The 23290-nt window shown below is 46.9% G+C and overlaps 13 non-coding genes and 2 pseudogenes across 13 annotated transcripts; all 15 read left to right on the forward strand.

Moving 5' to 3' along the window:
• Window positions 1-1483: 1483 nt before the first annotated feature.
• Window positions 1484-1680, forward strand: LOC142253463 (U2 spliceosomal RNA). The gene has a single exon (XR_012726750.1). It is a non-coding gene; the product is annotated as a U2 spliceosomal RNA (small nuclear RNA).
• A 1557-nt stretch (window positions 1681-3237) lies between these two features.
• On the forward strand, window positions 3238-3427 carry LOC142253440 (U2 spliceosomal RNA). Its single transcript, XR_012726724.1, has one exon. It is a non-coding gene; the product is annotated as a U2 spliceosomal RNA (small nuclear RNA).
• A 1377-nt stretch (window positions 3428-4804) lies between these two features.
• LOC142253632 (U2 spliceosomal RNA) lies at window positions 4805-4931 on the forward strand (annotated as a pseudogene).
• Window positions 4932-5619: 688 nt separating this feature from the next.
• On the forward strand, window positions 5620-5812 carry LOC142253297 (U2 spliceosomal RNA). Its single transcript, XR_012726599.1, has one exon. It is a non-coding gene; the product is annotated as a U2 spliceosomal RNA (small nuclear RNA).
• Window positions 5813-7200: 1388 nt separating this feature from the next.
• Window positions 7201-7391, forward strand: LOC142252552 (U2 spliceosomal RNA). Its single transcript, XR_012725925.1, has one exon. It is a non-coding gene; the product is annotated as a U2 spliceosomal RNA (small nuclear RNA).
• Window positions 7392-8779: 1388 nt separating this feature from the next.
• On the forward strand, window positions 8780-8970 carry LOC142252553 (U2 spliceosomal RNA). The gene has a single exon (XR_012725926.1). It is a non-coding gene; the product is annotated as a U2 spliceosomal RNA (small nuclear RNA).
• Window positions 8971-10358: 1388 nt separating this feature from the next.
• On the forward strand, window positions 10359-10549 carry LOC142252857 (U2 spliceosomal RNA). The gene has a single exon (XR_012726223.1). It is a non-coding gene; the product is annotated as a U2 spliceosomal RNA (small nuclear RNA).
• Window positions 10550-11937: 1388 nt separating this feature from the next.
• LOC142253692 (U2 spliceosomal RNA) lies at window positions 11938-12079 on the forward strand (annotated as a pseudogene).
• A 697-nt stretch (window positions 12080-12776) lies between these two features.
• On the forward strand, window positions 12777-12974 carry LOC142253226 (U2 spliceosomal RNA). Its single transcript, XR_012726537.1, has one exon. It is a non-coding gene; the product is annotated as a U2 spliceosomal RNA (small nuclear RNA).
• A 1388-nt stretch (window positions 12975-14362) lies between these two features.
• Window positions 14363-14553, forward strand: LOC142252554 (U2 spliceosomal RNA). Its single transcript, XR_012725927.1, has one exon. It is a non-coding gene; the product is annotated as a U2 spliceosomal RNA (small nuclear RNA).
• A 1388-nt stretch (window positions 14554-15941) lies between these two features.
• On the forward strand, window positions 15942-16132 carry LOC142252555 (U2 spliceosomal RNA). Its single transcript, XR_012725928.1, has one exon. It is a non-coding gene; the product is annotated as a U2 spliceosomal RNA (small nuclear RNA).
• A 1388-nt stretch (window positions 16133-17520) lies between these two features.
• Window positions 17521-17711, forward strand: LOC142252905 (U2 spliceosomal RNA). Its single transcript, XR_012726267.1, has one exon. It is a non-coding gene; the product is annotated as a U2 spliceosomal RNA (small nuclear RNA).
• Window positions 17712-19099: 1388 nt separating this feature from the next.
• On the forward strand, window positions 19100-19290 carry LOC142252556 (U2 spliceosomal RNA). The gene has a single exon (XR_012725929.1). It is a non-coding gene; the product is annotated as a U2 spliceosomal RNA (small nuclear RNA).
• Window positions 19291-20678: 1388 nt separating this feature from the next.
• Window positions 20679-20869, forward strand: LOC142252557 (U2 spliceosomal RNA). The gene has a single exon (XR_012725930.1). It is a non-coding gene; the product is annotated as a U2 spliceosomal RNA (small nuclear RNA).
• A 1388-nt stretch (window positions 20870-22257) lies between these two features.
• On the forward strand, window positions 22258-22448 carry LOC142252559 (U2 spliceosomal RNA). The gene has a single exon (XR_012725932.1). It is a non-coding gene; the product is annotated as a U2 spliceosomal RNA (small nuclear RNA).
• Window positions 22449-23290: the final 842 nt, after the last annotated feature.

The raw sequence follows: 23290 nt of genomic DNA on the forward strand, positions 1-23290 counted from the left end.
CATACGTCTTCATATGCACCTCAATACTTCCTCCTTTTGTTTTTTATCTTTCACACTTTTTACTTTCTTTATTCATCCAAATAGCAAACTCATCACCACTCAACCTGACCAACTCGACTATGTCCCGTGCTGCAGTATCTTGTTCTCTGTCTTATCTAGATCATTTGCAATTGAATGGAATAGATCCCTTTTGGACAAAGTGGATTCACCTGCTGCTGCAGTGACCACAGGTGTGATAAGATCTAGAATTGGCATCTGGTGCGATCTCTCCGCTTCCACTCCAAAGAAAGTTACCTGTTTATTCCTATCATGCATTGGTTTTTGGGGTTTTCTTTGAGCAATGATGATGTCTTGAGTGGGCTGTTGGCTCCCCCTCCTGGAGGAAGAGTTTGCTTGCTCTTGGACATTCTAAAAGAGAGGTCATGATAGACATTTAGCTTCTGAACCCAATTGGGGACAGTCATGGGTGATGAATGTTTTGCAACCTGCTGCGCAGCCTGATACCGCAATATAAGGAACGTCAAATACTAAGAATGGGCGGCCTATGAAAGAATTACTACTTTCATTAAGTACACTTAAACGGCTAATTGGGAATAGACAAACTGTAAAAAGCCCTCTGAGAAAGCCCCCCTCTAACCTTTGTTAGTAAGCTTTTCTGTAGTCTGCCTGTTGATGTATTTTCCGTTTGAACAGTGCACAACATGAAGAGACGGAACACTGGCGGCTTGTCACAATGCCCCCCGCTGACATCACAATAGCGCTGCTGCCTAGAAAGCTAGCTGCGCAGCAGAAGTTTCTCTTTGGGTGGGAGGTGGGCTAGTGGAAGGAGGGGGCAAGCTTTTTTTTTTTTTTTTTTCTCGGGTGGTAGGGGGATGATAGGAGAAGGGATGCGGGTGGTGAGATGGGTACAGAGGGAAGGGTTTGGGGCTGGGAAGGGAAGGGAAAAGATTAGGGTTTGGGGATGATGAAAGGGCTTTCTACGGGTAAGGATGGCAAAGGGTGGCAGTGACGGAAAGTCAGGCAACCTGTCCTGTCCGTCTTTTTGTATCATGAATTGAAAAGACTGCAAGGGGGAGGGGAGTTGCTTGCGCCCAAAAGGAGGAGTTATTCAGATTCATTGCAGTGGGCGGCGGCTGCAAAACGCACCATTCTTCTTGTTTTTGCTCTGCAAAGCAGCCTTTTCAAGGGTTGGCTTGGGTGACAAAATGTCTTGTGTAGGCGTGGGTTTGTCTCCCTCTCGCTCTCTCTCCCTAAGATGTGTCCGGCATAGGCCAGGGTGCCACTCGAGGCCCAAACCAATTCTGGTTATCGCTTCTCGGCCTTTTGGCTAAGATCAAGTGTAGTTTGGGAGGGTACTACCTTGGTTGGTGCTGAAAGGTGCCAGGGTATTGCACAACTGCTGGCCTTGGGGGAGTGTGCATCGTAGGATGTCATAGCCCTCTTGTGACGGACGGTTACCTGGGCAACGAGAGGCGGTCACTTTATTATTTTCAAACTCATCCTTCAAAAAAAAAAAAAAAAAAAAAATCTGTTCTTATCAGTTTAATATCTGATACGTCCCCTATCTGGGGACCATATATTAAATGGATTTTTAGAACAGGGAGATGGAAAAAGAGCTTGCTCTGTCCACTCCACGCATTGACCTGGTATTGCAGTACCTCCAGGACCGGTGCACCCCTTCTTAACCCAGTTTCCAAAAGCAGAACTCAATTCACCTGATTCATATTAGCCCGATTTAATGAATTGGAAGAAAGCATACGTCTTCATATGCACCTCAATACTTCCTCCTTTTGTTTTTTATCTTTCACACTTTTTACTTTCTTTATTCATCCAAATAGCAAACTCATCACCACTCAACCTGACCAACTCGACTATGTCCCGTGCTGCAGTATCTTGTTCTCTGTCTTATCTAGATCATTTGCAATTGAATGGAATAGATCCCTTTTGGACAAAGTGGATTCACCTGCTGCTGCAGTGACCACAGGTGTGATAAGATCTAGAATTGGCATCTGGTGCAATCTCTCCGCTTCCACTCCAAAGAAAGTTACCTGTTTATTCCTATCATGCATTGGTTTTTGGGGTTTTCTTTGAGCAATGATGATGTCTTGAGTGGGCTGTTGGCTCCCCCTCCTGGAGGAAGAGTTTGCTTGCTCTTGGACATTCTAAAAGAGAGGTCATGATAGACATTTAGCTTCTGAACCCAATTGGGGACAGTCATGGGTGATGAATGTTTTGCAACCTGCTGCGCAGCCTGATACCGCAATATAAGGAACGTCAAATACTAAGAATGGGCGGCCTATGAAAGAATTACTACTTTCATTAAGTACACTTAAACGGCTAATTGGGAATAGACAAACTGTAAAAAGCCCTCTGAGAAAGCCCCCCTCTAACCTTTGTTAGTAAGCTTTTCTGTAGTCTGCCTGTTGATGTATTTTCCGTTTGAACAGTGCACAACATGAAGAGACGGAACACTGGCGGCTTGTCACAATGCCCCCCGCTGACATCACAATAGCGCTGCTGCCTAGAAAGCTAGCTGCGCAGCAGAAGTTTCTCTTTGGGTGGGAGGTGGGCTAGTGGAAGGAGGGGGCAAGCTTTTTTTTTTTTTTTTTTCTCGGGTGGTAGGGGGATGATAGGAGAAGGGATGCGGGTGGTGAGATGGGTACAGAGGGCAGGGTTTGGGGCTGGGAAGGGAAGGGAAAAGATTAGGGTTTGGGGATGATGAAAGGGCTTTCTACGGGTAAGGATGGCAAAGGGTGGCAGTGACGCAAAGTCAGGCAACCTGTCCTGTCCGTCTTTTTGTATCATGAATTGAAAAGACTGCAAGGGGGAGGGGAGTTGCTTGCGCCCAAAAGGAGGAGTTATTCAGATTCATTGCAGTGGGCGGCGGCTGCAAAACGCACCATTCTTCTTGTTTTTGCTCTGCAAAGCAGCCTTTTCAAGGGTTGGCTTGGGTGACAAAATGTCTTGTGTAGGCGTGGGTTTGTCTCCCTCTCGCTCTCTCTCCCTAAGATGTGTCCGGCATAGGCCAGGGTGCCACTCGAGGCCCAAACCAATTCTGGTTGTCGCTTCTCGGCCTTTTGGCTAAGATCAAGTGTAGTTTGGGAGGGTACTACCTTGGTTGGTGCTGAAAGGTGCCAGGGTATTGCACAACTGCTGGCCTGGGGGGAGTGTGCATCGTAGGATGTCATAGCCCTCTTGTGACGGATGGTTACCTGGGCTACGAGAGGCGGTCACTTTATTATTTTCAAACTCATCCTTCAAAAAAAAAAAAAAATCTGTTCTTATCAGTTTAATATCTGATACGTCCCCTATCTGGGGACCATATATTAAATGGATTTTTAGAACAGGGAGATGGAAAAAGAGCTTGCTCTGTCCACTCCACGCATTGACCTGGTATTGCAGTACCTCCAGGACCGATGCACCCCTTCTTAACCCAGTTTCCAAAAGCAGAACTCAATTCACCTGATTCATATTAGCCCGATTTAATGAATTGGAAGAAAGCATACGTCTTCATATGCACCTCAATACTTCCTCCTTTTGTTTTTTATCTTTCACACTTTTTACTTTCTTTATTCATCCAAATAGCAAACTCATCACCACTCAACCTGACCAACTCGACTATGTCCCGTGCTGCAGTATCTTGTTCTCTGTCTTATCTAGATCATTTGCAATTGAATGGAATAGATCACTTTTGGACAAAGTGGATTCACCTGCTGCTGCAGTGACCACAGGTGTGATAAGATCTAGAATTGGCATCTGGTGCGATCTCTCCGCTTCCACTCCAAAGAAAGTTACCTGTTTATTCCTATCATGCATTGGTTTTTGGGGTTTTCTTTGAGCAATGATGATGTCTTGAGTGGGCTGTTGGCTCCCTCACCTGGAGGAAGAGTTTGCTTGCTCTTGGACATTCTAAAAGAGAGGTCATGATAGACATTTAGCTTCTGAACCCAATTGGGGACAGTCATGGGTGATGAATGTTTTGCAACCTGCTGCGCAGCCTGATACCGCAATATAAGGAACGTCAAATACTAAGAATGGGCGGCCTATGAAAGAATTACTACTTTCATTAAGTACACTTAAACGGCTAATTGGGAATAGACAAACTGTAAAAAGCCCTCTGAGAAAGCCCCCCTCTAACCTTTGTTAGTAAGCTTTTCTGTAGTCTGCCTGTTGATGTATTTTCCGTTTGAACAGTGCACAACATGAAGAGACGGAACACTGGCGGCTTGTCACAATGCCCCCCGCTGACATCACAATAGCGCTGCTGCCTAGAAAACAAGCTGCGCAGCAGAAGTTGTTCTTTGGGTGGGAGGGTGGGCTAGTGTAAGGAGGGGGCAAGCTCTTTTTTTCCCGGGTGGTAGGGGGATGACAGGAGAAGGGATGCGGGTGGTGAGAAGGGTACAGAGGGCAGGGTTTGGGGGCTGGGAAGGAAAGGGAAAAGATTAGGGTTTGGGGATGATGAAAGGGCTTTCTACGGGTAAGGATGGCAAAGGGTGGCAGTGACGGAAAGTCAGGCAACCTGTCCTGTCCGTCTTTTTGTATCGTGAATTGGAAAGACTGCAAGGGGGAGGGGAGTTGCTTGCGCCCTAAAGGAGGAGTTATTCAGATTCATTGCAGTGGGGGGCGGCGGCTGCAAAACGCACCATTCTTCTTGTTTTTGCTCTGCAAAGCAGCCTTTTCAAGGGTTGGCTTGGGTGACAAAATGTCTTCTGTAGGCGTGGGTTTGTCTCCCTCTCGCTCTCTCTCCCTAAGATGTGTCCGGCATAGGCCAGGGTGCCACTCGAGGCCCAAACCAATTCTGGTTATCGCTTCTCGGCCTTTTGGCTAAGATCAAGTGTAGTATCTGTGAGGCTCGGCAGATGCAATGCACACTGGAAGGTTGCGCTTGCTAGTACTCTTGATGTATAGTATATTCATCTAGAGGAAAACATGGCCCTACCAGGATCGAGGCTATTAGACTGAGTAAGTGTGGGGGCTATGGTGCAATGTGCCCCAGGACTGACGACCCTGGAGTGAGTCTGAGCTTGCTGGCTTGGGACCCCGGCGAGCCTTGGGCTCTGTAGCACACCGTACCTTGCCCTTTCATACTTTCTGAGCATATTGCTCTATCCCGGCCTTCTGGCTAGGAAGGGAAATTTTTATAATCATGGTCGGAGGTCCGTTCAGCTTTGGGCTGAGAAACCAACACCCGGTTGGAGGTCCGGGTCAGCTTCGGCTGAGAAACCAACACCCGGTTGGAGGTATGGGTCAGCTTCGGCTGAGAAACCAACACCCGGTTGGAGGTCCGGGTCAGCTTCAGCTGAGAAACCAACACCCGGTTGGAGGTCCGGTTAGCCTTGGGCTGAGAAACCAACACCGGTTGACGGTCCGGGCAGTTTCGGCTGCGAAACCAACAACTAGTAGCTCTCTACTCCACTTGGGTAAGATGCCTGGGTGGACGCTGGGAGCAACGACAAGGCTCAACCAGGCTTCGGCTTGGGGGAGACCGGAAGATCCCTGACCCTTGCTGTGGCCTTCTGACTCGGAGGGACGGGGTTGATTTTTGGGGACCCTCTCCTCACGGAGGGGTCCACACGAATCCTAGCCTTTGCACTGTTTTTGGTGTGACTTCGGTCATGCATTTTTTGCGGTGCTTTGGAAAGCTTCATTAAATCAAAAATCTGTTCTTATCAGTTTAATATCTGATACGTCCCCTATCTGGGGACAATATATTAAATGGATTTTTAGAACAGGGAGATGGAAAAAGAGCTTGCTCTGTCCACTCCACGCATTGACCTGATATTGCAGTACCTCCAGGACCGGTGCACCCCTTCTTAACCCAGTTTCCAAAAGCAGAACTCAATTCACCTGATTCATATTAGCCCGGTTTAATGAATTGGAAGAAAGCATACGTCTTCATATGCACCTCAATTTGGCCCATTCACTTTTCACACTTCCTCCTTTTGTTTTTTATCTTTCACACTTTTGACTTTCTTTATTCATCCAAATAGCAAACTCATCACCACTCAACCTGACCAACTCGGCTATGTCCCGTGCTGCAGTTCTCTGTCTTATCTAGATCATTTGCAATTGAATGGAATAGATCCCTTTTGGACAAAGTGGATTCACCTGCTGCTGCAGTGACCACAGGTGTGATAAGATCTAGAATTGGCATCTGGTGCGATCTCTCCGCTTCCACTCCAAAGAAAGTTACCTGTTTATTCCTATCATGCATTGGTTTTTGGGGTTTTCTTTGAGTAATGATGATCTCTTTAGTAGTCTGTTGGCGCCCTCTCCTGGAGGAATAGTTTGCTTGCTCTTGGACATTCTAAAAGAGAGGTCATGATAGACATTGAGCTTCTGAGCTCAATTGGGGACAGTCATGGGTGATGAATGTTTGCAACCTGCTGCAAAGCCTCATACCGCAATATAAGGAACGTCAAATACTAAGAAAGGGCGGCCTATGAAAGAATTACTACTTTCAATAAGTACACTTAAACGGCTAATTGGGAATAGAAAAACTGTAAAAAGCCCTCTGAGAAAGCCCCCCTCTAACCTTTGATAGTAAGTTTTTCTGTAGTCTGCCTGTTGATGTATTTTCCGTTTGAACTGTGCACAACATGAAGAGACGGAACACTGGCGGCTTGTCACAATGCCCCCGCTGACATCACAATAGCGCTGCTGCCTAGAAAACAAGCTGCGCAGCAGAAGTTGTTCTTTGGGTGGGAGGGTGGGCTAGTGTAAGGAGGGGGCAAGCTCTTTTTTTCCCGGGTGGTAGGGGGATGACAGGAGAAGGGATGCGGGTGGTGAGAAGGGTACAGAGGGCAGGGTTTGGGGGCTGGGAAGGAAAGGGAAAAGATTAGGGTTTGGGGATGATGAAAGGGCTTTCTACGGGTAAGGATGGCAAAGGGTGGCAGTGACGGAAAGTCAGGCAACCTGTCCTGTCCGTCTTTTTGTATCGTGAATTGGAAAGACTGCAAGGGGGAGGGGAGTTGCTTGCGCCCTAAAGGAGGAGTTATTCAGATTCATTGCAGTGGGGGGCGGCGGCTGCAAAACGCACCATTCTTCTTGTTTTTGCTCTGCAAAGCAGCCTTTTCAAGGGTTGGCTTGGGTGACAAAATGTCTTCTGTAGGCGTGGGTTTGTCTCCCTCTCGCTCTCTCTCCCTAAGATGTGTCCGGCATAGGCCAGGGTGCCACTCGAGGCCCAAACCAATTCTGGTTATCGCTTCTCGGCCTTTTGGCTAAGATCAAGTGTAGTATCTGTTCTTATCAGTTTAATATCTGATACGTCCCCTATCTGGGGACCATATATTAAATGGATTTTTAGAACAGGGAGATGGAAAAAGAGCTTGCTCTGTCCACTCCACGCATTGACCTGGTATTGCAGTACCTCCAGGACCGGTGCACCCCTTCTTAACCCAGTTTCCAAAAGCAGAACTCAATTCACCTGATTCATATTAGCCCGGTTTAATGAATTGGAAGAAAGCATACGTCTTCATATGCACCTCAATTTGGCCCATTCACTTTTCACACTTCCTCCTTTTGTTTTTTATCTTTCACACTTTTGACTTTCTTTATTCATCCAAATAGCAAACTCATCACCACTCAACCTGACCAACTCGGCTATGTCCCGTGCTGCAGTTCTCTGTCTTATCTAGATCATTTGCAATTGAATGGAATAGATCCCTTTTGGACAAAGTGGATTCACCTGCTGCTGCAGTGACCACAGGTGTGATAAGATCTAGAATTGGCATCTGGTGCGATCTCTCCGCTTCCACTCCAAAGAAAGTTACCTGTTTATTCCTATCATGCATTGGTTTTTGGGGTTTTCTTTGAGTAATGATGATCTCTTTAGTAGTCTGTTGGCGCCCTCTCCTGGAGGAATAGTTTGCTTGCTCTTGGACATTCTAAAAGAGAGGTCATGATAGACATTGAGCTTCTGAGCTCAATTGGGGACAGTCATGGGTGATGAATGTTTGCAACCTGCTGCAAAGCCTCATACCGCAATATAAGGAACGTCAAATACTAAGAATGGGCGGCCTATGAAAGAATTACTACTTTCATTAAGTACACTTAAACGGCTAATTGGGAATAGAAAAACTGTAAAAAGCCCTCTGAGAAAGCCCCCCTCTAACCTTTGATAGTAAGTTTTTCTGTAGTCTGCCTGTTGATGTATTTTCCGTTTGAACTGTGCACAACATGAAGAGACGGAACACTGGCGGCTTGTCACAATGCCCCCGCTGACATCACAATAGCGCTGCTGCCTAGAAAACAAGCTGCGCAGCAGAAGTTGTTCTTTGGGTGGGAGGGTGGGCTAGTGTAAGGAGGGGGCAAGCTCTTTTTTTCCCGGGTGGTAGGGGGATGACAGGAGAAGGGATGCGGGTGGTGAGAAGGGTACAGAGGGCAGGGTTTGGGGGCTGGGAAGGAAAGGGAAAAGATTAGGGTTTGGGGATGATGAAAGGGCTTTCTACGGGTAAGGATGGCAAAGGGTGGCAGTGACGGAAAGTCAGGCAACCTGTCCTGTCCGTCTTTTTGTATCGTGAATTGGAAAGACTGCAAGGGGGAGGGGAGTTGCTTGCGCCCTAAAGGAGGAGTTATTCAGATTCATTGCAGTGGGGGGCGGCGGCTGCAAAACGCACCATTCTTCTTGTTTTTGCTCTGCAAAGCAGCCTTTTCAAGGGTTGGCTTGGGTGACAAAATGTCTTCTGTAGGCGTGGGTTTGTCTCCCTCTCGCTCTCTCTCCCTAAGATGTGTCCGGCATAGGCCAGGGTGCCACTCGAGGCCCAAACCAATTCTGGTTATCGCTTCTCGGCCTTTTGGCTAAGATCAAGTGTAGTATCTGTTCTTATCAGTTTAATATCTGATACGTCCCCTATCTGGGGACCATATATTAAATGGATTTTTAGAACAGGGAGATGGAAAAAGAGCTTGCTCTGTCCACTCCACGCATTGACCTGGTATTGCAGTACCTCCAGGACCGGTGCACCCCTTCTTAACCCAGTTTCCAAAAGCAGAACTCAATTCACCTGATTCATATTAGCCCGGTTTAATGAATTGGAAGAAAGCATACGTCTTCATATGCACCTCAATTTGGCCCATTCACTTTTCACACTTCCTCCTTTTGTTTTTTATCTTTCACACTTTTGACTTTCTTTATTCATCCAAATAGCAAACTCATCACCACTCAACCTGACCAACTCGGCTATGTCCCGTGCTGCAGTTCTCTGTCTTATCTAGATCATTTGCAATTGAATGGAATAGATCCCTTTTGGACAAAGTGGATTCACCTGCTGCTGCAGTGACCACAGGTGTGATAAGATCTAGAATTGGCATCTGGTGCGATCTCTCCGCTTCCACTCCAAAGAAAGTTACCTGTTTATTCCTATCATGCATTGGTTTTTGGGGTTTTCTTTGAGTAATGATGATCTCTTTAGTAGTCTGTTGGCGCCCTCTCCTGGAGGAATAGTTTGCTTGCTCTTGGACATTCTAAAAGAGAGGTCATGATAGACATTGAGCTTCTGAGCTCAATTGGGGACAGTCATGGGTGATGAATGTTTGCAACCTGCTGCAAAGCCTCATACCGCAATATAAGGAACGTCAAATACTAAGAAAGGGCGGCCTATGAAAGAATTACTACTTTCAATAAGTACACTTAAACGGCTAATTGGGAATAGAAAAACTGTAAAAAGCCCTCTGAGAAAGCCCCCCTCTAACCTTTGATAGTAAGTTTTTCTGTAGTCTGCCTGTTGATGTATTTTCCGTTTGAACTGTGCACAACATGAAGAGACGGAACACTGGCGGCTTGTCACAATGCCCCCGCTGACATCACAATAGCGCTGCTGCCTAGAAAACAAGCTGCGCAGCAGAAGTTGTTCTTTGGGTGGGAGGGTGGGCTAGTGTAAGGAGGGGGCAAGCTCTTTTTTTCCCGGGTGGTAGGGGGATGACAGGAGAAGGGATGCGGGTGGTGAGAAGGGTACAGAGGGCAGGGTTTGGGGGCTGGGAAGGAAAGGGAAAAGATTAGGGTTTGGGGATGATGAAAGGGCTTTCTACGGGTAAGGATGGCAAAGGGTGGCAGTGACGGAAAGTCAGGCAACCTGTCCTGTCCGTCTTTTTGTATCGTGAATTGGAAAGACTGCAAGGGGGAGGGGAGTTGCTTGCGCCCTAAAGGAGGAGTTATTCAGATTCATTGCAGTGGGGGGCGGCGGCTGCAAAACGCACCATTCTTCTTGTTTTTGCTCTGCAAAGCAGCCTTTTCAAGGGTTGGCTTGGGTGACAAAATGTCTTCTGTAGGCGTGGGTTTGTCTCCCTCTCGCTCTCTCTCCCTAAGATGTGTCCGGCATAGGCCAGGGTGCCACTCGAGGCCCAAACCAATTCTGGTTATCGCTTCTCGGCCTTTTGGCTAAGATCAAGTGTAGTATCTGTTCTTATCAGTTTAATATCTGATACGTCCCCTATCTGGGGACCATATATTAAATGGTTTTTTAGAACAGGGAGATGGAAAAAGAGCTTGCTCTGTCCACTCCACGCATTGACCTGGTATTGCAGTACCTCCAGGACCGGTGCACCCCTTCTTAACCCAGTTTCCAAAAGCAGAACTCAATTCACCTGATTCATATTAGCCCGGTTTAATGAATTGGAAGAAAGCATACGTCTTCATATGCACCTCAATTTGGCCCATTCACTTTTCACACTTCCTCCTTTTGTTTTTTATCTTTCACACTTTTGACTTTCTTTATTCATCCAAATAGCAAACTCATCACCACTCAACCTGACCAACTCGGCTATGTCCCGTGCTGCAGTTCTCTGTCTTATCTAGATCATTTGCAATTGAATGGAATAGATCCCTTTTGGACAAAGTGGATTCACCTGCTGCTGCAGTGACCACAGGTGTGATAAGATCTAGAATTGGCATCTGGTGCGATCTCTCCGCTTCCACTCCAAAGAAAGTTACCTGTTTATTCCTATCATGCATTGGTTTTTGGGGTTTTCTTTGAGTAATGATGATCTCTTTAGTAGTCTGTTGGCGCCCTCTCCTGGAGGAAGAGTTTGCTTGCTCTTGGACATTCTAAAAGAGAGGTCATGATAGACATTGAGCTTCTGAGCTCAATTGGGGACAGTCATGGGTGATGAATGTTTGCAACCTGCTGCAAAGCCTCATACCGCAATATAAGGAACGTCAAATACTAAGAAAGGGCGGCCTATGAAAGAATTACTACTTTCAATAGGTACACTTAAACGGCTAATTGGGAATAGAAAAACTGTAAAAAGCCCTCTGAGAAAGCCCCCCTCTAACCTTTGATAGTAAGTTTTTCTGTAGTCTGCCTGTTGATGTATTTTCCGTTTGAACTGTGCACAACATGAAGAGACGGAACACTGGCGGCTTGTCACAATGCCCCCGCTGACATCACAATAGCGCTGCTGCCTAGAAAACAAGCTGCGCAGCAGAAGTTGTTCTTTGGGTGGGAGGGTGGGCTAGTGTAAGGAGGGGGCAAGCTCTTTTTTTCCCGGGTGGTAGGGGGATGACAGGAGAAGGGATGCGGGTGGTGAGAAGGGTACAGAGGGCAGGGTTTGGGGGCTGGGAAGGAAAGGGAAAAGATTAGGGTTTGGGGATGATGAAAGGGCTTTCTACGGGTAAGGATGGCAAAGGGTGGCAGTGACGGAAAGTCAGGCAACCTGTCCTGTCCGTCTTTTTGTATCGTGAATTGGAAAGACTGCAAGGGGGAGGGGAGTTGCTTGCGCCCTAAAGGAGGAGTTATTCAGATTCATTGCAGTGGGGGGCGGCGGCTGCAAAACGCACCATTCTTCTTGTTTTTGCTCTGCAAAGCAGCCTTTTCAAGGGTTGGCTTGGGTGACAAAATGTCTTCTGTAGGCGTGGGTTTGTCTCCCTCTCGCTCTCTCTCCCTAAGATGTGTCCGGCATAGGCCAGGGTGCCACTCGAGGCCCAAACCAATTCTGGTTATCGCTTCTCGGCCTTTTGGCTAAGATCAAGTGTAGTATCGTTCGAAAAGGTGGTTTAAGGCTCCGGCCACCTTAGTACAATGATGCAATGCACACTGGAAGGTTGCGCTTGTTAGTACTTTGGGAGGATAGTATATCCATCTAGAGGAAACCATGGCCCTACCAGGATCGAGGCTATTAGACTGAGTAAGTGTGGGGGCTATGGTGCAATGTGCCCCAGGATTGACGACCCTGGAGTGAGTCTGAGCTTGCTGGCTTTGGACCCCGGCAAGCCTTGGGCTCTGTAGCACACCGTACCTTGCCCTTTCATACTTTCTGAGCATATTGCTCTATCCCGGCCTTCTGGCTAGGAAGGGAAATTTTTATAATCATGGTCGGAGGTCCGTTCAGCTTTGGGCTGAGAAACCAACACCCGGTTGGAGGTCCGGGTCAGCTTCGGCTGAGAAACCAACACCCGGTTGGAGGTCCGGGTCAGCTTCGGCTGAGAAACCAACACCCGGTTGGAGGTCCGGGTCAGCTTCGGCTGAGAAACCAACACCCGGTTGGAGGTCCGGTTAGCCTTGGGCTGAGAAACCAACACCGGTTGACGGTCCGGGCAGTTTCGGCTGCGAAACCAACAACTAGTAGCTCTCTACTCCACTTGGGTAAGATGCCTGGGTGGACGCTGGGAGCAACGACAAGGCTCAACCAGGCTTCGGCTTGGGGGAGCACCGAAGATCCCTGACCCTTGCTGTGGCCTTCTGGCTCGGAGGGACGGGGTTGATTTTTGGGGATCCTCTCCTCACGGAGGGGTCCACACGAATCCTAGCCTTTGCACTGTTTTTGGTGTGACTTCGGTCATGCATTTTTTGCGGTGCTTTGGAAAGCTTCATTAAATCAAAAAATCTGTTCTTATCAGTTTAATATCTGATACGTCCCCTATCTGGGGACCATATATTAAATGGATTTTTAGAACAGGGAGATGGAAAAAGAGCTTGCTCTGTCCACTCCACGCATTGACCTGGTATTGCAGTACCTCCAGGACCGGTGCACCCCTTCTTAACCCAGTTTCCAAAAGCAGAACTCAATTCACCTGATTCATATTAGCCCGGTTTAATGAATTGGAAGAAAGCATACGTCTTCATATGCACCTCAATTTGGCCCATTCACTTTTCACACTTCCTCCTTTTGTTTTTTATCTTTCACACTTTTGACTTTCTTTATTCATCCAAATAGCAAACTCATCACCACTCAACCTGACCAACTCGGCTATGTCCCGTGCTGCAGTTCTCTGTCTTATCTAGATCATTTGCAATTGAATGGAATAGATCCCTTTTGGACAAAGTGGATTCACCTGCTGCTGCAGTGACCACAGGTGTGATAAGATCTAGAATTGGCATCTGGTGCGATCTCTCCGCTTCCACTCCAAAGAAAGTTACCTGTTTATTCCTATCATGCATTGGTTTTTGGGGTTTTCTTTGAGTAATGATGATCTCTTTAGTAGTCTGTTGGCGCCCTCTCCTGGAGGAATAGTTTGCTTGCTCTTGGACATTCTAAAAGAGAGGTCATGATAGACATTGAGCTTCTGAGCTCAATTGGGGACAGTCATGGGTGATGAATGTTTGCAACCTGCTGCAAAGCCTCATACCGCAATATAAGGAACGTCAAATACTAAGAAAGGGCGGCCTATGAAAGAATTACTACTTTCAATAAGTACACTTAAACGGCTAATTGGGAATAGAAAAACTGTAAAAAGCCCTCTGAGAAAGCCCCCCTCTAACCTTTGATAGTAAGTTTTTCTGTAGTCTGCCTGTTGATGTATTTTCCGTTTGAACTGTGCACAACATGAAGAGACGGAACACTGGCGGCTTGTCACAATGCCCCCGCTGACATCACAATAGCGCTGCTGCCTAGAAAACAAGCTGCGCAGCAGAAGTTGTTCTTTGGGTGGGAGGGTGGGCTAGTGTAAGGAGGGGGCAAGCTCTTTTTTTCCCGGGTGGTAGGGGGATGACAGGAGAAGGGATGCGGGTGGTGAGAAGGGTACAGAGGGCAGGGTTTGGGGGCTGGGAAGGAAAGGGAAAAGATTAGGGTTTGGGGATGATGAAAGGGCTTTCTACGGGTAAGGATGGCAAAGGGTGGCAGTGACGGAAAGTCAGGCAACCTGTCCTGTCCGTCTTTTTGTATCGTGAATTGGAAAGACTGCAAGGGGGAGGGGAGTTGCTTGCGCCCTAAAGGAGGAGTTATTCAGATTCATTGCAGTGGGGGGCGGCGGCTGCAAAACGCACCATTCTTCTTGTTTTTGCTCTGCAAAGCAGCCTTTTCAAGGGTTGGCTTGGGTGACAAAATGTCTTCTGTAGGCGTGGGTTTGTCTCCCTCTCGCTCTCTCTCCCTAAGATGTGTCCGGCATAGGCCAGGGTGCCACTCGAGGCCCAAACCAATTCTGGTTATCGCTTCTCGGCCTTTTGGCTAAGATCAAGTGTAGTATCTGTTCTTATCAGTTTAATATCTGATACGTCCCCTATCTGGGGACCATATATTAAATGGATTTTTAGAACAGGGAGATGGAAAAAGAGCTTGCTCTGTCCACTCCACGCATTGACCTGGTATTGCAGTACCTCCAGGACCGGTGCACCCCTTCTTAACCCAGTTTCCAAAAGCAGAACTCAATTCACCTGATTCATATTAGCCCGGTTTAATGAATTGGAAGAAAGCATACGTCTTCATATGCACCTCAATTTGGCCCATTCACTTTTCACACTTCCTCCTTTTGTTTTTTATCTTTCACACTTTTGACTTTCTTTATTCATCCAAATAGCAAACTCATCACCACTCAACCTGACCAACTCGGCTATGTCCCGTGCTGCAGTTCTCTGTCTTATCTAGATCATTTGCAATTGAATGGAATAGATCCCTTTTGGACAAAGTGGATTCACCTGCTGCTGCAGTGACCACAGGTGTGATAAGATCTAGAATTGGCATCTGGTGCGATCTCTCCGCTTCCACTCCAAAGAAAGTTACCTGTTTATTCCTATCATGCATTGGTTTTTGGGGTTTTCTTTGAGTAATGATGATCTCTTTAGTAGTCTGTTGGCGCCCTCTCCTGGAGGAATAGTTTGCTTGCTCTTGGACATTCTAAAAGAGAGGTCATGATAGACATTGAGCTTCTGAGCTCAATTGGGGACAGTCATGGGTGATGAATGTTTGCAACCTGCTGCAAAGCCTCATACCGCAATATAAGGAACGTCAAATACTAAGAAAGGGCGGCCTATGAAAGAATTACTACTTTCAATAAGTACACTTAAACGGCTAATTGGGAATAGAAAAACTGTAAAAAGCCCTCTGAGAAAGCCCCCCTCTAACCTTTGATAGTAAGTTTTTCTGTAGTCTGCCTGTTGATGTATTTTCCGTTTGAACTGTGCACAACATGAAGAGACGGAACACTGGCGGCTTGTCACAATGCCCCCGCTGACATCACAATAGCGCTGCTGCCTAGAAAACAAGCTGCGCAGCAGAAGTTGTTCTTTGGGTGGGAGGGTGGGCTAGTGTAAGGAGGGGGCAAGCTCTTTTTTTCCCGGGTGGTAGGGGGATGACAGGAGAAGGGATGCGGGTGGTGAGAAGGGTACAGAGGGCAGGGTTTGGGGGCTGGGAAGGAAAGGGAAAAGATTAGGGTTTGGGGATGATGAAAGGGCTTTCTACGGGTAAGGATGGCAAAGGGTGGCAGTGACGGCAAGTCAGGCAACCTGTCCTGTCCGTCTTTTTGTATCGTGAATTGGAAAGACTGCAAGGGGGAGGGGAGTTGCTTGCGCCCTAAAGGAGGAGTTATTCAGATTCATTGCAGTGGGGGGCGGCGGCTGCAAAACGCACCATTCTTCTTGTTTTTGCTCTGCAAAGCAGCCTTTTCAAGGGTTGGCTTGGGTGACAAAATGTCTTCTGTAGGCGTGGGTTTGTCTCCCTCTCGCTCTCTCTCCCTAAGATGTGTCCGGCATAGGCCAGGGTGCCACTCGAGGCCCAAACCAATTCTGGTTATCGCTTCTCGGCCTTTTGGCTAAGATCAAGTGTAGTATCTGTTCTTATCAGTTTAATATCTGATACGTCCCCTATCTGGGGACCATATATTAAATGGATTTTTAGAACAGGGAGATGGAAAAAGAGCTTGCTCTGTCCACTCCACGCATTGACCTGGTATTGCAGTACCTCCAGGACCGGTGCACCCCTTCTTAACCCAGTTTCCAAAAGCAGAACTCAATTCACCTGATTCATATTAGCCCGGTTTAATTAATTGGAAGAAAGCATACGTCTTCATATGCACCTCAATTTGGCCCATTCACTTTTCACACTTCCTCCTTTTGTTTTTTATCTTTCACACTTTTGACTTTCTTTATTCATCCAAATAGCAAACTCATCACCACTCAACCTGACCAACTCGGCTATGTCCCGTGCTGCAGTTCTCTGTCTTATCTAGATCATTTGCAATTGAATGGAATAGATCCCTTTTGGACAAAGTGGATTCACCTGCTGCTGCAGTGACCACAGGTGTGATAAGATCTAGAATTGGCATCTGGTGCGATCTCTCCGCTTCCACTCCAAAGAAAGTTACCTGTTTATTCCTATCATGCATTGGTTTTTGGGGTTTTCTTTGAGTAATGATGATCTCTTTAGTAGTCTGTTGGCGCCCTCTCCTGGAGGAATAGTTTGCTTGCTCTTGGACATTCTAAAAGAGAGGTCATGATAGACATTGAGCTTCTGAGCTCAATTGGGGACAGTCATGGGTGATGAATGTTTGCAACCTGCTGCAAAGCCTCATACCGCAATATAAGGAACGTCAAATACTAAGAAAGGGCGGCCTATGAAAGAATTACTACTTTCAATAAGTACACTTAAACGGCTAATTGGGAATAGAAAAACTGTAAAAAGCCCTCTGAGAAAGCCCCCCTCTAACCTTTGATAGTAAGTTTTTCTGTAGTCTGCCTGTTGATGTATTTTCCGTTTGAACTGTGCACAACATGAAGAGACGGAACACTGGCGGCTTGTCACAATGCCCCCGCTGACATCACAATAGCGCTGCTGCCTAGAAAACAAGCTGCGCAGCAGAAGTTGTTCTTTGGGTGGGAGGGTGGGCTAGTGTAAGGAGGGGGCAAGCTCTTTTTTTCCCGGGTGGTAGTGGGATGACAGGAGAAGGGATGCGGGTGGTGAGAAGGGTACAGAGGGCAGGGTTTGGGGGCTGGGAAGGAAAGGGAAAAGATTAGGGTTTGGGGATGATGAAAGGGCTTTCTACGGGTAAGGATGGCAAAGGGTGGCAGTGACGGAAAGTCAGGCAACCTGTCCTGTCCGTCTTTTTGTATCGTGAATTGGAAAGACTGCAAGGGGGAGGGGAGTTGCTTGCGCCCTAAAGGAGGAGTTATTCAGATTCATTGCAGTGGGGGGCGGCGGCTGCAAAACGCACCATTCTTCTTGTTTTTGCTCTGCAAAGCAGCCTTTTCAAGGGTTGGCTTGGGTGACAAAATGTCTTCTGTAGGCGTGGGTTTGTCTCCCTCTCGCTCTCTCTCCCTAAGATGTGTCCGGCATAGGCCAGGGTGCCACTCGAGGCCCAAACCAATTCTGGTTATCGCTTCTCGGCCTTTTGGCTAAGATCAAGTGTAGTATCTGTTCTTATCAGTTTAATATCTGATACGTCCCCTATCTGGGGACCATATATTAAATGGATTTTTAGAACAGGGAGATGGAAAAAAAGCTTGCTCTGTCCACTCCACGCATTGACCTGGTATTGCAGTACCTCCAGGACCGGTGCACCCCTTCTTAACCCAGTTTCCAAAAGCAGAACTCAATTCACCTGATTCATATTAGCCCGGTTTAATGAATTGGAAGAAAGCATACGTCTTCATATGCACCTCAATTTGGCCCATTCACTTTTCACACTTCCTCCTTTTGTTTTTTATCTTTCACACTTTTGACTTTCTTTATTCATCCAAATAGCAAACTCATCACCACTCAACCTGACCAACTCGGCTATGTCCCGTGCTGCAGTTCTCTGTCTTATCTAGATCATTTGCAATTGAATGGAATAGATCCCTTTTGGACAAAGTGGATTCACCTGCTGCTGCAGTGACCACAGGTGTGATAAGATCTAGAATTGGCATCTGGTGCGATCTCTCCGCTTCCACTCCAAAGAAAGTTACCTGTTTATTCCTATCATGCATTGGTTTTTGGGGTTTTCTTTGAGTAATGATGATCTCTTTAGTAGTCTGTTGGCGCCCTCTCCTGGAGGAATAGTTTGCTTGCTCTTGGACATTCTAAAAGAGAGGTCATGATAGACATTGAGCTTCTGAGCTCAATTGGGGACAGTCATGGGTGATGAATGTTTGCAACCTGCTGCAAAGCCTCATACCGCAATATAAGGAACGTCAAATACTAAGAAAGGGCGGCCTATGAAAGAATTACTACTTTCAATAAGTACACTTAAACGGCTAATTGGGAATAGAAAAACTGTAAAAAGCCCTCTGAGAAAGCCCCCCTCTAACCTTTGATAGTAAGTTTTTCTGTAGTCTGCCTGTTGATGTATTTTCCGTTTGAACTGTGCACAACATGAAGAGACGGAACACTGGCGGCTTGTCACAATGCCCCCGCTGACATCACAATAGCGCTGCTGCCTAGAAAACAAGCTGCGCAGCAGAAGTTGTTCTTTGGGTGGGAGGGTGGGCTAGTGTAAGGAGGGGGCAAGCTCTTTTTTTCCCGGGTGGTAGGGGGATGACAGGAGAAGGGATGCGGGTGGTGAGAAGGGTACAGAGGGCAGGGTTTGGGGGCTGGGAAGGAAAGGGAAAAGATTAGGGTTTGGGGATGATGAAAGGGCTTTCTACGGGTAAGGATGGCAAAGGGTGGCAGTGACGGAAAGTCAGGCAACCTGTCCTGTCCGTCTTTTTGTATCGTGAATTGGAAAGACTGCAAGGGGGAGGGGAGTTGCTTGCGCCCTAAAGGAGGAGTTATTCAGATTCATTGCAGTGGGGGGCGGCGGCTGCAAAACGCACCATTCTTCTTGTTTTTGCTCTGCAAAGCAGCCTTTTCAAGGGTTGGCTTGGGTGACAAAATGTCTTCTGTAGGCGTGGGTTTGTCTCCCTCTCGCTCTCTCTCCCTAAGATGTGTCCGGCATAGGCCAGGGTGCCACTCGAGGCCCAAACCAATTCTGGTTATCGCTTCTCGGCCTTTTGGCTAAGATCAAGTGTAGTATCTGTTCTTATCAGTTTAATATCTGATACGTCCCCTATCTGGGGACCATATATTAAATGGATTTTTAGAACAGGGAGATGGAAAAAGAGCTTGCTCTGTCCACTCCACGCATTGACCTGGTATTGCAGTACCTCCAGGACCGGTGCACCCCTTCTTAACCCAGTTTCCAAAAGCAGAACTCAATTCACCTGATTCATATTAGCCCGGTTTAATGAATTGGAAGAAAGCATACGTCTTCATATGCACCTCAATTTGGCCCATTCACTTTTCACACTTCCTCCTTTTGTTTTTTATCTTTCACACTTTTGACTTTCTTTATTCATCCAAATAGCAAACTCATCACCACTCAACCTGACCAACTCGGCTATGTCCCGTGCTGCAGTCCTCTGTCTTATCTAGATCATTTGCAATTGAATGGAATAGATCCCTTTTGGACAAAGTGGATTCACCTGCTGCTGCAGTGACCACAGGTGTGATAAGATCTAGAATTGGCATCTGGTGCGATCTCTCCGCTTCCACTCCAAAGAAAGTTACCTGTTTATTCCTATCATGCATTGGTTTTTGGGGTTTTCTTTGAGTAATGATGATCTCTTTAGTAGTCTGTTGGCGCCCTCTCCTGGAGGAATAGTTTGCTTGCTCATGGACATTCTAAAAGAGAGGTCATGATAGACATTGAGCTTCTGAGCTCAATTGGGGACAGTCATGGGTGATGAATGTTTGCAACCTGCTGCAAAGCCTCATACCGCAATATAAGGAACGTCAAATACTAAGAAAGGGCGGCCTATGAAAGAATTACTACTTTCAATAAGTACACTTAAACGGCTAATTGGGAATAGAAAAACTGTAAAAAGCCCTCTGAGAAAGCCCCCCTCTAACCTTTGATAGTAAGTTTTTCTGTAGTCTGCCTGTTGATGTATTTTCCGTTTGAACTGTGCACAACATGAAGAGACGGAACACTGGCGGCTTGTCACAATGCCCCCGCTGACATCACAATAGCGCTGCTGCCTAGAAAACAAGCTGCGCAGCAGAAGTTGTTCTTTGGGTGGGAGGGTGGGCTAGTGTAAGGAGGGGGCAAGCTCTTTTTTTCCCGGGTGGTAGGGGGATGACAGGAGAAGGGATGCGGGTGGTGAGAAGGGTACAGAGGGCAGGGTTTGGGGGCTGGGAAGGAAAGGGAAAAGATTAGGGTTTGGGGATGATGAAAGGGCTTTCTACGGGTAAGGATGGCAAAGGGTGGCAGTGACGGAAAGTCAGGCAACCTGTCCTGTCCGTCTTTTTGTATCGTGAATTGGAAAGACTGCAAGGGGGAGGGGAGTTGCTTGCGCCCTAAAGGAGGAGTTATTCAGATTCATTGCAGTGGGGGGCGGCGGCTGCAAAACGCACCATTCTTCTTGTTTTTGCTCTGCAAAGCAGCCTTTTCAAGGGTTGGCTTGGGTGACAAAATGTCTTCTGTAGGCGTGGGTTTGTCTCCCTCTCGCTCTCTCTCCCTAAGATGTGTCCGGCATAGGCCAGGGTGCCACTCGAGGCCCAAACCAATTCTGGTTATCGCTTCTCGGCCTTTTGGCTAAGATCAAGTGTAGTATCTGTTCTTATCAGTTTAATATCTGATACGTCCCCTATCTGGGGACCATATATTAAATGGATTTTTAGAACAGGGAGATGGAAAAAGAGCTTGCTCTGTCCACTCCACGCATTGACCTGGTATTGCAGTACCTCCAGGACCGGTGCACCCCTTCTTAACCCAGTTTCCAAAAGCAGAACTCAATTCACCTGATTCATATTAGCCCGGTTTAATGAATTGGAAGAAAGCATACGTCTTCATATGCACCTCAATTTGGCCCATTCACTTTTCACACTTCCTCCTTTTGTTTTTTATCTTTCACACTTTTGACTTTCTTTATTCATCCAAATAGCAAACTCATCACCACTCAACCTGACCAACTCGGCTATGTCCCGTGCTGCAGTTCTCTGTCTTATCTAGATCATTTGCAATTGAATGGAATAGATCCCTTTTGGACAAAGTGGATTCACCTGCTGCTGCAGTGACCACAGGTGTGATAAGATCTAGAATTGGCATCTGGTGCGATCTCTCCGCTTCCACTCCAAAGAAAGTTACCTGTTTATTCCTATCATGCATTGGTTTTTGGGGTTTTCTTTGAGTAATGATGATCTCTTTAGTAGTCTGTTGGCGCCCTCTCCTGGAGGAATAGTTTGCTTGCTCTTGGACATTCTAAAAGAGAGGTCATGATAGACATTGAGCTTCTGAGCTCAATTGGGGACAGTCATGGGTGATGAATGTTTGCAACCTGCTGCAAAGCCTCATACCGCAATATAAGGAACGTCAAATACTAAGAAAGGGCGGCCTATGAAAGAATTACTACTTTCAATAAGTACACTTAAACGGCTAATTGGGAATAGAAAAACTGTAAAAAGCCCTCTGAGAAAGCCCCCCTCTAACCTTTGATAGTAAGTTTTTCTGTAGTCTGCCTGTTGATGTATTTTCCGTTTGAACTGTGCACAACATGAAGAGACGGAACACTGGCGGCTTGTCACAATGCCCCCGCTGACATCACAATAGCGCTGCTGCCTAGAAAACAAGCTGCGCAGCAGAAGTTGTTCTTTGGGTGGGAGGGTGGGCTAGTGTAAGGAGGGGGCAAGCTCTTTTTTTCCCGGGTGGTAGGGGGATGACAGGAGAAGGGATGCGGGTGGTGAGAAGGGTACAGAGGGCAGGGTTTGGGGGCTGGGAAGGAAAGGGAAAAGATTAGGGTTTGGGGATGATGAAAGGGCTTTCTACGGGTAAGGATGGCAAAGGGTGGCAGTGACGGAAAGTCAGGCAACCTGTCCTGTCCGTCTTTTTGTATCGTGAATTGGAAAGACTGCAAGGGGGAGGGGAGTTGCTTGCGCCCTAAAGGAGGAGTTATTCAGATTCATTGCAGTGGGGGGCGGCGGCTGCAAAACGCACCATTCTTCTTGTTTTTGCTCTGCAAAGCAGCCTTTTCAAGGGTTGGCTTGGGTGACAAAATGTCTTCTGTAGGCGTGGGTTTGTCTCCCTCTCGCTCTCTCTCCCTAAGATGTGTCCGGCATAGGCCAGGGTGCCACTCGAGGCCCAAACCAATTCTGGTTATCGCTTCTCGGCCTTTTGGCTAAGATCAAGTGTAGTATCTGTTCTTATCAGTTTAATATCTGATACGTCCCCTATCTGGGGACCATATATTAAATGGATTTTTAGAACAGGGAGATGGAAAAAGAGCTTGCTCTGTCCACTCCACGCATTGACCTGGTATTGCAGTACCTCCAGGACCGGTGCACCCCTTCTTAACCCAGTTTCCAAAAGCAGAACTCAATTCACCTGATTCATATTAGCCCGGTTTAATGAATTGGAAGAAAGCATACGTCTTCATATGCACCTCAATTTGGCCCATTCACTTTTCACACTTCCTCCTTTTGTTTTTTATCTTTCACACTTTTGACTTTCTTTATTCATCCAAATAGCAAACTCATCACCACTCAACCTGACCAACTCGGCTATGTCCCGTGCTGCAGTTCTCTGTCTTATCTAGATCATTTGCAATTGAATGGAATAGATCCCTTTTGGACAAAGTGGATTCACCTGCTGCTGCAGTGACCACAGGTGTGATAAGATCTAGAATTGGCATCTGGTGCGATCTCTCCGCTTCCACTCCAAAGAAAGTTACCTGTTTATTCCTATCATGCATTGGTTTTTGGGGTTTTCTTTGAGTAATGATGATCTCTTTAGTAGTCTGTTGGCGCCCTCTCCTGGAGGAATAGTTTGCTTGCTCTTGGACATTCTAAAAGAGAGGTCATGATAGACATTGAGCTTCTGAGCTCAATTGGGGACAGTCATGGGTGATGAATGTTTGCAACCTGCTGCAAAGCCTCATACCGCAATATAAGGAACGTCAAATACTAAGAAAGGGCGGCCTATGAAAGAATTACTACTTTCAATAAGTACACTTAAACGGCTAATTGGGAATAGAAAAACTGTAAAAAGCCCTCTGAGAAAGCCCCCCTCTAACCTTTGATAGTAAGTTTTTCTGTAGTCTGCCTGTTGATGTATTTTCCGTTTGAACTGTGCACAACATGAAGAGACGGAACACTGGCGGCTTGTCACAATGCCCCCGCTGACATCACAATA

The sequence above is a fragment of the Anomaloglossus baeobatrachus genome, chromosome 9 (assembly GCF_048569485.1).
Source record: "Anomaloglossus baeobatrachus isolate aAnoBae1 chromosome 9, aAnoBae1.hap1, whole genome shotgun sequence".
Taxonomy (NCBI): Eukaryota; Metazoa; Chordata; class Amphibia; order Anura; family Aromobatidae; genus Anomaloglossus; species Anomaloglossus baeobatrachus.